The sequence below is a fragment of the Ovis aries genome, chromosome 16 (genome assembly GCF_016772045.2).
Source record: "Ovis aries strain OAR_USU_Benz2616 breed Rambouillet chromosome 16, ARS-UI_Ramb_v3.0, whole genome shotgun sequence".
Taxonomy (NCBI): Eukaryota; Metazoa; Chordata; class Mammalia; order Artiodactyla; family Bovidae; genus Ovis; species Ovis aries.
The window spans coordinates 6,698,123-6,708,802 of NC_056069.1; the positions used below are offsets into that span (position 1 = coordinate 6,698,123).

The following is a 10,680-nucleotide window of genomic DNA, read 5'->3' on the forward strand; positions in this document are numbered from 1 at the left end:
ATATCTTTTTTTGTGAGGGACACAACTCAACTCAGAACAGGGTGTATCCTCACAGACTTTCCTCCCAGTAAAATGCAAACACTTCTGAAGCACCCCACCACCACCACCATCCAGTGCATGAGACTTCTCTTCTGTAGAGATGACTTTCTGATCCAAGTAAGATGGGGTGAAACCAGATTTTCAGGGATACAAAAAGTTACGTGTGCCAGATGGCCCAGGAACAGGTAGTGGTGATGAGTGGAGGGAAGGCATCACTAACATGAGCTTGTCCAAACTCATGTCCATCAAGTCAGTGATGCCATCCAACCATCTCATCCTCTGTCATCCCACTTCTCCTCCTGCCTTCAATCTTGCCCAGCATCAGGGTCTTTTCCAATGAGTCAGTTCTTCACATCAGGTGGCCAAAGTATTGGAGCTTCAGCTTCAGCATCAATGCTTTCAATGGCTATTCGGGACTGATTTCCTTTCGGATGGACTGGTTGGATCTCCTTACAATCCGAGGGACTCTCAAGAGTCTTCTCCAACACCACAGTTCAAAAGCATCAATTCTTTGGCATTCAGCTTTCTTTATGGTCCAACTCTCACATCCATACATGACTACTGCAAAAACCATAACTTTGAATAGATGAACTTTTGTCAGCAAAGTAATGTCTCTGCTTTTTAAAATGCTATCATATTTAAAAGTTGGTCATGACGGAGGAGGGGGGAGGTGGCGCTGCCGCCGCCATTGGAGTGGGCCCCCCCTCTCTTTCCCCCTTCGCCTGCTGACAGGAAAGGTTTAGGGGGGACAGAGCCCTGGGAGGCCGGGCCAGGCTCGGGGGCCGGGCCGGGCTCGGGGGCCGCCCCGGGGGTGGGCCACGGATGTGCGCCATCTGAAGGCGAACGAACTTCGCGAGGAGCTGCACCGCCGCGGCCTGGACACTGGCGGCCTCAAGGCCGAGCTTGCTGAGCGGCTGCAGGCGGCGCTGGAGGCCGAGGAGCCCTACGACGAGCAGGAGCTCGAGGCCGATGACGAACCGGGGCGACCCGGGCGCAGCAACGAGGAGATGTCAGGGACAATATTACCATGCAGAACCAATTCTATGAGACGCAGGTCATCAAGCAAGAGAACGAGTCAGGCTACGAGAGGAGACCACTGGAAATGGACCAGCAGCAGCAGGCCTATCGCCCAGAAGTGAAGACAGAGATGAAGCAAGAAGCACCCACCAGCTTCCTCCCACCGGAAGTATCTCAACACAAACCAGACAGACAGCAATTCCAGAGTCGAAAGAGGCCTTATGAAGAAAACCAGGGACGGGGGTACTTTGAGCACTGAGAGGATAGGAGGGGGCGATCTCCTCAGCCTCCGGCTGAAGAGGATGAAGATGACTTTGACGACAGCCTTGTGGCCATTGACACATAACTGTGACCTCCACTTCAAGGTGGCCTGAGACCGGAGTAGTGGCTACCCGCTCACGATCGAAGGCTTTGCATACCTGTGGTCAGGAGCCTGTGCCAGCTACGGGGTCAGAAGGGGCCGAGTGTTCTTTGAGATGAAGATCAATGAAGAAATCTCTGTGAAGCACCTTCCGTCTACAGAGCCCAACCCCCACGTGGTCCACATTGGTTGGTCCCTGGACTCTTGCAGCACTCAGCTAGGCGAAGAGCCTTTCTCCTATGGCTACAGAGGCACTGGGAAGAAGCCCACCAATAGCTGCTTTGAAAACTATGGAGACAAGTTTGCAGAGAATGATGTAATTGGCTGCTTTGCGGACTTTGAATGTGGAAATGACGTGGAACTTTCCTTCACCAAAAATGGGAAGTGGATGGGCATTGCCTTCCGAATCCAGAAGGAAGCCTTAGGGGGTCAGGCCCTCTATCCTCACGTCCTGGTGAAGAACTGTGCGGTGGAGTTCAACTTCGGGCAGCAGGCAGAGCCCTACTGTTCTGTCCCCCCAGGCTTCACCTTCATCCAGCACCTTCCCCTGAGTGAGCGCATCCAGGGTACCGTTGGACCAAAGAGCAAGGCAGAGTGTGAGATTCTAATGATGGTGGGCCTGCCCGCTGCTGGCAAAACCATGTGGGCCATCAAACACACAGCCTCCAACCCCTCCAATGGGTACCAATGCCATCATGGTTAAGATGCGGGTAATGGGCCTACGCCGTCAGTGAAACTACGCCGGCCGCTGGGACGTCCTGATCCAGCAGGCCACTCAGTGCCTCAACCATCTCATCCAGATTGCTGCCCGCAAGAAGCGCAACTATATCCTAGATCAGACAAATGTTTATGGGTCAGCCCAGAGACGAAAAATGAGACCATTTGAAGGCTTCCAGCGCAAAGCCATTGTAATTTGTCCCACTGATGAGGACCTGAAAGACCGAACAATAAAGCGAACTGACGAAGAAGGGAAGGATGTCCCAGATCACGCGGTCTTAGAAATGAAAGCCAACTTCACGTTGCCTGGTGTTGGGGACTTCCTGGACAAGGTGCTGTTCATTGAGCTGCAGCGAGAGGAAGCAGACAAGCTGGTGAGGCACTACAACGAGGAGGGCTGCAGGGCTGGACCACCGCCTGAAAAGTGCTTTGACAACCGAGGCGGGGGTGGCTTCCAGGGCCTCGGGGGTGGTGGTGGTTTCCAGCGCTATGACAACTGAGGTCCCCCAGGGGGCAACCGAGGAGGCTTCCAAAATTGAGGAGGAGGCAGCGATGGAGGAGGCAACTACCGAGGAGGTTTCAACCGCAGTGGAGGTGGTGGCTACAACCAGAACCGCTGGGGTAACAACAACCGGGACAACAACAACTCCAACAACTGAGGCAGCTACAACCGGGCTCCCCAGCAATAGCCTCCGCCACAGCAGCCACCGCCACCCACCTACAGCCCTGCTAGGAACCCCCCAGGGGCCAGCGGCTACAACAAGAACAGCAACATCCCCGGCTCGAGCGCCAATACCAGCACCCCTCCTGTCCGCAGCTACAGCCCTCCACAGCCGAGTTATAGCCAGCCACCTCCCTACAACCAGGGAGGGTACAGCCAGGGCTACACAGCCCCACCACCTCCGCCTCCGCCACCACCTGCCTACAACTATGGGAGCTACGGCGGCTACAATCCAGCCCCTTACACCCCACCACCGCCCCCCACAGCACAGACCTACCCTCAGCCCAGCTATAACCAGTATCAACAGTATGCCCAGCAGTGGAACCAGTACTATCAGAACCAGGGCCAGTGGCCGCCGTACTACGGGAGCTATGACTGCAGGAGCTACTCCAGGAACACACGGGGGGGCACAAGCGCACAGTAGCCACGTGCCCTGGAGGCCCCTGCCGGCTTCCTCCACCAGCGCCCACCTCAGTCCTCCTCATCCATCCCTCCCGGGTCCCGTGGTGCTGGGGATGGGTCCTCCCAGGCTGCCTCCCCTCTGAGGGGCTCTTCCCCTACACAGGGCCGGGCATTTCCTCTGGATTCCAACAGGCAACAATGACCTTTTATTTTCTGTTCGTCCCCCTACCCTCCTCTTCCTCCATTCCTCCTTTTTGACTAAAGACCCCCCTGTCCCTTGCCTTGGTCGTACAGTGAGGCTACAGGGCTAAGGGGAGGGCCCCTTCCTGTCCTCTCCTCCCAGCCCTGCTCTAGGCCCTCAGCTTCTCAGACTCTCATGCAGTTGGTTGTAAATTCTTCCAGGAGCTGTTTTACTGTCTACTTTCCAGGATTTTAAAAAAAAATCAAAAACTTAAAAAAACACGGTTTAAAATGCAAAATGCAGAGGGAGAAAGCAGTGACAGATTTTTTTTGGTAATTACGCTTTTTTTTTTTTTTAAATTTTTAGAACTTGTCCATTTTTACTGTGGGTCGGCTGTTGATATTTCATCAGGATAACCATTTCTTTGCTGAGTTCAGGTGACAGAGGAAGAGCCACACCCTCAAAACACACACAAAACAAAACCACAGAATCATCTTTAACCTAACTTTTTATACAATGTCTCAGTTTCCCGTAACTTTGCACACAAGCTTCTGTGTTGAGTTGAATTGTACCTGCTTTTTGTATTTGGAGAGAGTGTGACTACTGAACTTGAAAACTTTTATTCCGGGCGTCTTGGTAGTTTCTCGTGGGATTAAGGGGGTAAGAGGGAAGAAGGGAGTTGGGGGGCTCCTACCCTTCAGAACATGAAGTTTCTCCCACTGCTCCTCTCCAGAGGTCTCCCAGTGCCAGACCTAAAGGTTTTTCCTACAGTGATCCTCTGATTATTTTTACTTCCCCTTGACCCATATGTTTTAACAGAACTTTTAACAAACTGCACTTATTAAGAAATGTGTGTTGCCCTGTTTTGTTTTTGTTTTGTTTTCAATAAATGACATGGCACCTCCTAAAAAAAAAAAAAAAAAAGTTGGTCATAACTTTTCTTCCAAGGAGCAAGCATCTTTTAATTTCATGGCTGCAATCACCATCTGCAGTGATTTTGGAGCCCAAGAAAATAGTCTCTCACTGTTTCCATTGTTTCCCCATCTATTTTCCATGAAATGATGGGACCAGATGCCATGATCTTCATTTTTTGAATGTTGAGTTTTAAGCCAGATTTTTCACTCTCCTTTTCACTTTCATCAAGAGGCTCTTTAGTTCTTCTTTACTTTCTGCCATAAGAGTGGTGTCATCTGTGTATCTGAGGTTATTGATATTTCTCCCGGCAATCTTGATTCCAGCTTGTGCTTCATCCAGCCCAGCATTTCACATGATGTACTCTGCATAGAAGTTAAGTAAGCAGGGTAACAATATACAGCTTTGACGTACTCCCTTCCCAATTTGAAACCAGTGTGTTGTTGTTCCATGTCTGGTTCTAATTGTTGCTTCTTGACCCGCATACAGATTTCTCAGGAGGCAGGTAAGATGGTCTGGACTTCTGTGGATAGACTGCATTAAAAATAATAATAATAATATGAGCACTGCTTATGTGCCAGAGACTTGATGTAAGTCATCTCATTGAACCTGAACATGGTTAGAGTTTTTATCCACATCCTACAGAGAGAAATGGAGGCTTAAAGAGGTTGAGTGGCATCCCTGAGGTTACAGATGCAGGTAGAAAGACTGAACCTGGGGTAGTCTAGTTCAAAACCTGAACTCTTAACCAAACTGTAATACTTATTCTTAATATTTTCACTCTGGATTTAACCACAGAAGTCTTAGGTTGGTAAAAATTCATATGACTACAAAAGACCTTCAACTGATGGTTTGCAATGCCCAAGTTTCCCTGCATGGGCCCAGAAGGGGCAGAGGCTAAAGAGCCTTGTTCCAGAACTTCCTCTAAAGCTGAAGGCTGCTGAGGCCCAGAGAGGGAAGGGCCATAGTCAGACCCCCCTTAGTGAATTTGAAGCTGAGGCAGAAATTCCTTTCAACTTCCTGTATGAATCCAGCTGGGAAGAAATAACCAGAGAGACGTAAGCATAGTCAGATCAGGTTGCAGATCTAAATCCTGGCATTGCCACACATATTTATATAAAGCTGGAAAGGCCACGTCCTCTCTATGAATTTCAATGTGTTTGTCTGTAAATTGCACGATAGTCATTCCCATGTTGCAAAGTTATTTTGCAGCTCAAAGGAGTTATATGTTGGGCACACATTATAGGTACTCAACAAATGTAGCCATTAGTATCTTCATTCTCGTTGCTGTGAGTATCACTGTCTTAATTGTTACATGACTTTGCCAAAGCAACTTTTAATCAAGGAAAAATTTTACTGATGAGATGGTTGGATGGCATCACCAATTCAATGGACAAGTTTGAGCAAGCTCCGGGAGTTGATGGTGGACAAGAAAACCCGGTGTGCTGCCATCCATGGGATTGTAAAGAGTTGGACACAACTGAGTGACTGAACTGAACACAATTTTGGGGCAGTCGGTGAATTCCTGCTCTATAATCATGGGTTGGGTGCATGCTTAGTCGCTCAACCATATCCAACTCTTCGTGACCCCATAGAAGGTAGCCTACCAGGCTCCTCTGTCCATTGGATTATCCAGGCAAGAATACTGGAGTGGGTAGCCATTCACTTGCCCAGGGGATCTTCCTGACATAGGAATCAAACCCAGGTCTCCTGCATTGCAGGTGGATTCTTTACTGTCTGAGCCGCTAGGGAAGCCCAATAATGGGTGGGTTAGTTAGTTAGTGTCAGTCACTCAGTCGTATCCAATGGGATGTAGCCCACCAGGCTCCTCTGTCCATGGAATTCTCCAGGGCAGAATACTGGAGTGGGTTGCCATGCCCTTCTCCAGGGGATTTTCCCAACCCAGAAATCAAACCTGGGTCTTCTGCATTGCAAGTGTTTCTTTACCGTCTGAGCCACCAGGGAAGGACAATCATGGGTTAGATGAAGTAAATTTCTCTTGACATAGTTGGAAAAGTCAAGCATCCCTGTGAAAGCAAGGAGAGTCAGCTGTGTTAAACCATGGCAGCAGAGAGAGCTGGCTGGTGATAAATACCATCTCCTTCCAGAAAGCCCTTAGAAAGCTCCCAGGCCTGCATGAATTTTGAAAAGCAGAGTTCTTCATGGATCTTTTGGGAAAATGGTACCCAAGGATGGATGGTGGTCACAGGGACAGTCAGTGGCGCTGTCTGCTGAGAGGCAGTCGAGACGCTGATGGGGACAGACCCATTTCTTCATGCCTCTGCATTTGCAGTGTTACGGTGTCATGGGACAAGGGGGAAGAACTCCTGGCCAAGCAGAAGTCACATGACTAGGAAACATCAAAACCCTCTCCTGAGGTGTCCCAGAGGACCCGGAAGACATTATAAGCTTGTTGTGTGTCTCGTATAAAAGCATTCACTAAACTGCCTCTGCAGATAATTAGCTCTGTTCTTGCCAAACTGCAATCACCAAACACGTTCGTCGGACTCTCTGCTCCCTTGTCTTGCTAGACACTCAGAGGAGGCTGTCTTGACACTGAATGTGGCTCTTACTATTAGTTTCAGGGTCCGCATGAGATTTCATTCCTTTTAAGGAATTTGAATGACAATGTCAACTTAAAAATCGAGGCTGGAGCTCTCTGTTTGGCTCGGCTGCTGCTTCTATCGGAGAAGGCAATGGCACCCTACTCCAGTGTTCTCGCCTGGAGAATCCCAGGGACGGTGGAGCCTGGTGGGCTGCCATCTATGCGGTCACACAGAATCGGACACAACTGACGTAACTTAGCAGCCGCAGCAGCAGCTGCTTCTATACATGGTTGCATTCAAAAGTGGGTTTGTTACATAATAGCTAAGTGCCTAAAACAAAAGTTATTCCATCTAGCAGGTGATGGAGAGGCCCAGGTGAGTTTAGGAGGAGTTCCAGTGGATAATTACTATTCGGGTGGATTTAAGAGGACCTGAGGGCTTCCCTGGTGGCTCAGACTGTAAAGAATCTGCCTGCAGTGCAGGAGACCTGGGTTTGATCCCTGTGTCGGGAAGTTTCCATGGAGAAGGGAATGGCTGCCCACACCAGTATTCTTGCCTGAAGAATTCCATGGACAGAGGAGCCTGGTGGGCTACAGTCCATGGGGCAGGAGGAGAAGGTGGTGACAGAGAATGGGGTGGTTGGAAAGCATCACTGACTCAATGGACATGAGTTTAAGCAAACTCAGGGAGACAGTGAAGGTACACTGCCGTCCACGGGGTCACAGAGAGTCAGACAGACAGCGACCGAACAACAGCAAAGCGGGGAAAAGGGGGGAGGATAAACTAGGAATTTGGGGTTAATATATGCGTACTACTATACACAAAATAGATAACCAACAAGGACTTAGTGTATAACACAGGGAACTCAGAAATTATAAAACAATGTTACTCTTCTCACTAAATTTTTGGCTGTTTTCAGAAAAGTAGTTTTAATAAAAATATGTTATTTGTACACATAGTGAGTCTTCAATTAATATTTTAAGTGGATTAACACATATTGAAAACATTTCTCATTTTAATTTCTAAATATTAATGGATATGACCCCCACAAGCATAATATCTTCGGAGTCTCCAGTAATTTTTAAGAATATTAAAGAGTCTTGAGAACAAAAGTTCAGTCTGGTGGGATTTGCATAGCCTGCTTCATTAGAGGAGCCCAGTTGTCAGCATTCATGCGTCTTTTCTTTTGGGTTGTATGGTATATTGTATTATTTGTTCATGCATTTTTATTCCCTCCATCCCCTTGCTACCCTCTCTGGGAGAAGGGTACTTCCCTGCTTTTCTGAAGCTGCACTGGCCAGGTGACTTGCTTTCAGCAATGGAATGTGAGCGGATGTGTCTGTGTGTGCGCTTAAGTTTTCCCACTGGTTCTCTGCCATCCACCATAAGAAGGACCTGAGTCTAGTAGCCACTAGCTCCAAATCCAGGGAGAAAGTATTGATCCGGTCTGCAACCTGGAACCTCAGGGAACCGTTGAGATGAGCTAAATCTTAGTTAATGTGCATACCCAGGAGCTTGAAAAATAAATGTTTGTGACTGTAATCTAGTGAGACCAGGGGGTTTCTGTAGACTGTATATTTGTGTCCCCACAAAATTCATGCACTGAAACGTAAGAGGTATTAGGAGGCAGGGCCTCTGGGAGAACATGAGAGAGGGACACTCATGAACGGGATTAGTGTCCTCATAAAGGAGGACTCCCTTGCCGCTTCCACCACACAGGGACACAGGAAGAAGCTGTCTATGAAAAGCCAGCTATGAACCAGGAAGTGGACTCTCACCAGACACTGAGTCTGCTGGTGCTTTGATCTTGGACTTCTCAGCCCTCAGAAATCAAGTTCTATTGTTCATAAGCCACTCAGTCCATGGTATTCTGTTGTAGCCCAGATAAACTAAGATGGGGCTATTACATAGTCTTAAGGTAACAGAAATCCCCTAGTCTTTCAGAGAGGAATTGTATAATCTTCTGCCTCAGGGATGGGAGTAGAGGGAAGAACAAGGTTGGCCCCTGACCTTTCTCAGACCTGATGGGGGAAAGGGCTTGAGGCAGGCGGCATCATCATGAGGCATGTACAGTTTCACTCAGCACCATTGTGGAGTGTGGTCCTAACCTCAACTGTGCCTGCTGGCCCAGGCGTGGAGCCTTTCTGACGGAACATCCAGAGAACGTGAACCTCCTATACAAGGTGCAGAACAGAATCTGGGGTGGTCTTTATCTAGCGACTTTAAGCCAGTCCTCCTGGGTTCAGCCCATGCTGCAACTCCCCTTCCAGTGGTCTTCAGTACCTTTGATGAACGGTTCTTTCTAGCATTTTAGTTGGCAAATCGGTCCTGCTGGGCCTCCCTCATTGCCTGCTTTGGGTTTCTGCCTTCTCTGGTTTGCTAAACCAGAAATCTGGAGAAGGCAATGGCACCCCACTCCAGTACTCTTGCCTGGAAAATCCCATGGACGGAGGAGCCTGGTGGGCTGCCATCTATGGGGTCACACAGAGTCAGACACGACTGAAGCGACTTAGCAGCAGCAGCAACAGCAAACCAGAAATCTGAAGATCTATTTCTTTAGCTTCTGAAATTTGGTGCTAGTCATTTTTTTCTCCAATTCCCCTCTTTTTGGTGGATACATGCTTTTGAAATTTGTCATCACTTTACTGTCTCATAGCACCTATTGTGGATATGAATGTATGAATTCGGAACACAAGTTCAACCAGATGTCTCTAGAATGAATGTTTAAAAAAATAGCTTTATTAAGATGTAATTTCATACCAAGCAATTTACTTATTTCAAGTGTACAATTCAATGGCTTTTATTACATTCAAAAAGTTCTGCAGCCATCACCACAACCTAATTTTAGGATATTTCCTCATCCCCTTAGCCATCACCTTTAAACCTTCCCTTCTTCCCCCAGATGTAAATAGCCACTAATCGACTTTCTGTCTCTACAAATTTGACTATTACAGTCATTCTATATATATGTCATTATACAATATATAGACTTTTGTACTGGCTTCATTTACTTAGCATGATGTTTTCCTGGTTCATCCATTTGAAAGCTTGTCATTCTTCATTCCTTTTTATTGCCAAATAATATTTCGATATATCACACTGTGTTTATCCCTTTGTCAATTGATGGACAAGATGACTTTTAAAAATGTGAGTCATACCACGCCACTCCCTTCCACAAAATCCTCTAGTGTGCTAATAACAGAAATATCACACCAGTCAGGCTTGCAAAACTCAACCACAGCCCCTTTCTGATCTCAATTATCATAAATCTTTCCCTTGGCTCATTACACACCAGTCATACTAGTCTTTTATTTCCCATTCCTTGAAAACTCCAAGTTTATACCAACCTTGGGGCTTTTGCCTTTCCATTGTCTTCTGACTAGAGCACTGTTCCTGCCGACGGTTCCTCCTTTCTCACCGCAGAGCACTGAGTAAAGTTCCCTGTGTCATTCATCTTCCACTCCCGCCGCCCCCACCCCAGTATCCACTAGTTTGTTCCCTACAACTGTGTCTCTATTTCTGCTTTATGAATAAGCTCATCTGCAGCATTTTTCTAGATTCCACACATAAGCAATATTGCACGACATTTGTTTTTCTCTTTCAGACTTGCTTCACTCTGTATGACAATCTCTAGGTCTCTGCAAATGGCACTATTTCATCCCTTTTTGTGGCTGAGTAATATTCTGCTGTATATATGTACCACATATTCACTTGTTCCTCTGTTGATAGACGTTTTAGTGGCTTCCATGTTCTGGCTATTGTAAACAGTGCTACAGTGAACATT

At 47.6% G+C, this 10,680-nt stretch overlaps 1 pseudogene; it reads left to right on the forward strand.

Moving 5' to 3' along the window:
• The first annotated feature begins 209 nt into the window (after positions 1–209).
• On the forward strand, positions 210–3,378 carry LOC101108079 (heterogeneous nuclear ribonucleoprotein U-like protein 1; annotated as a pseudogene).
• The last annotated feature ends 7,302 nt before the right edge of the window (positions 3,379–10,680 follow it).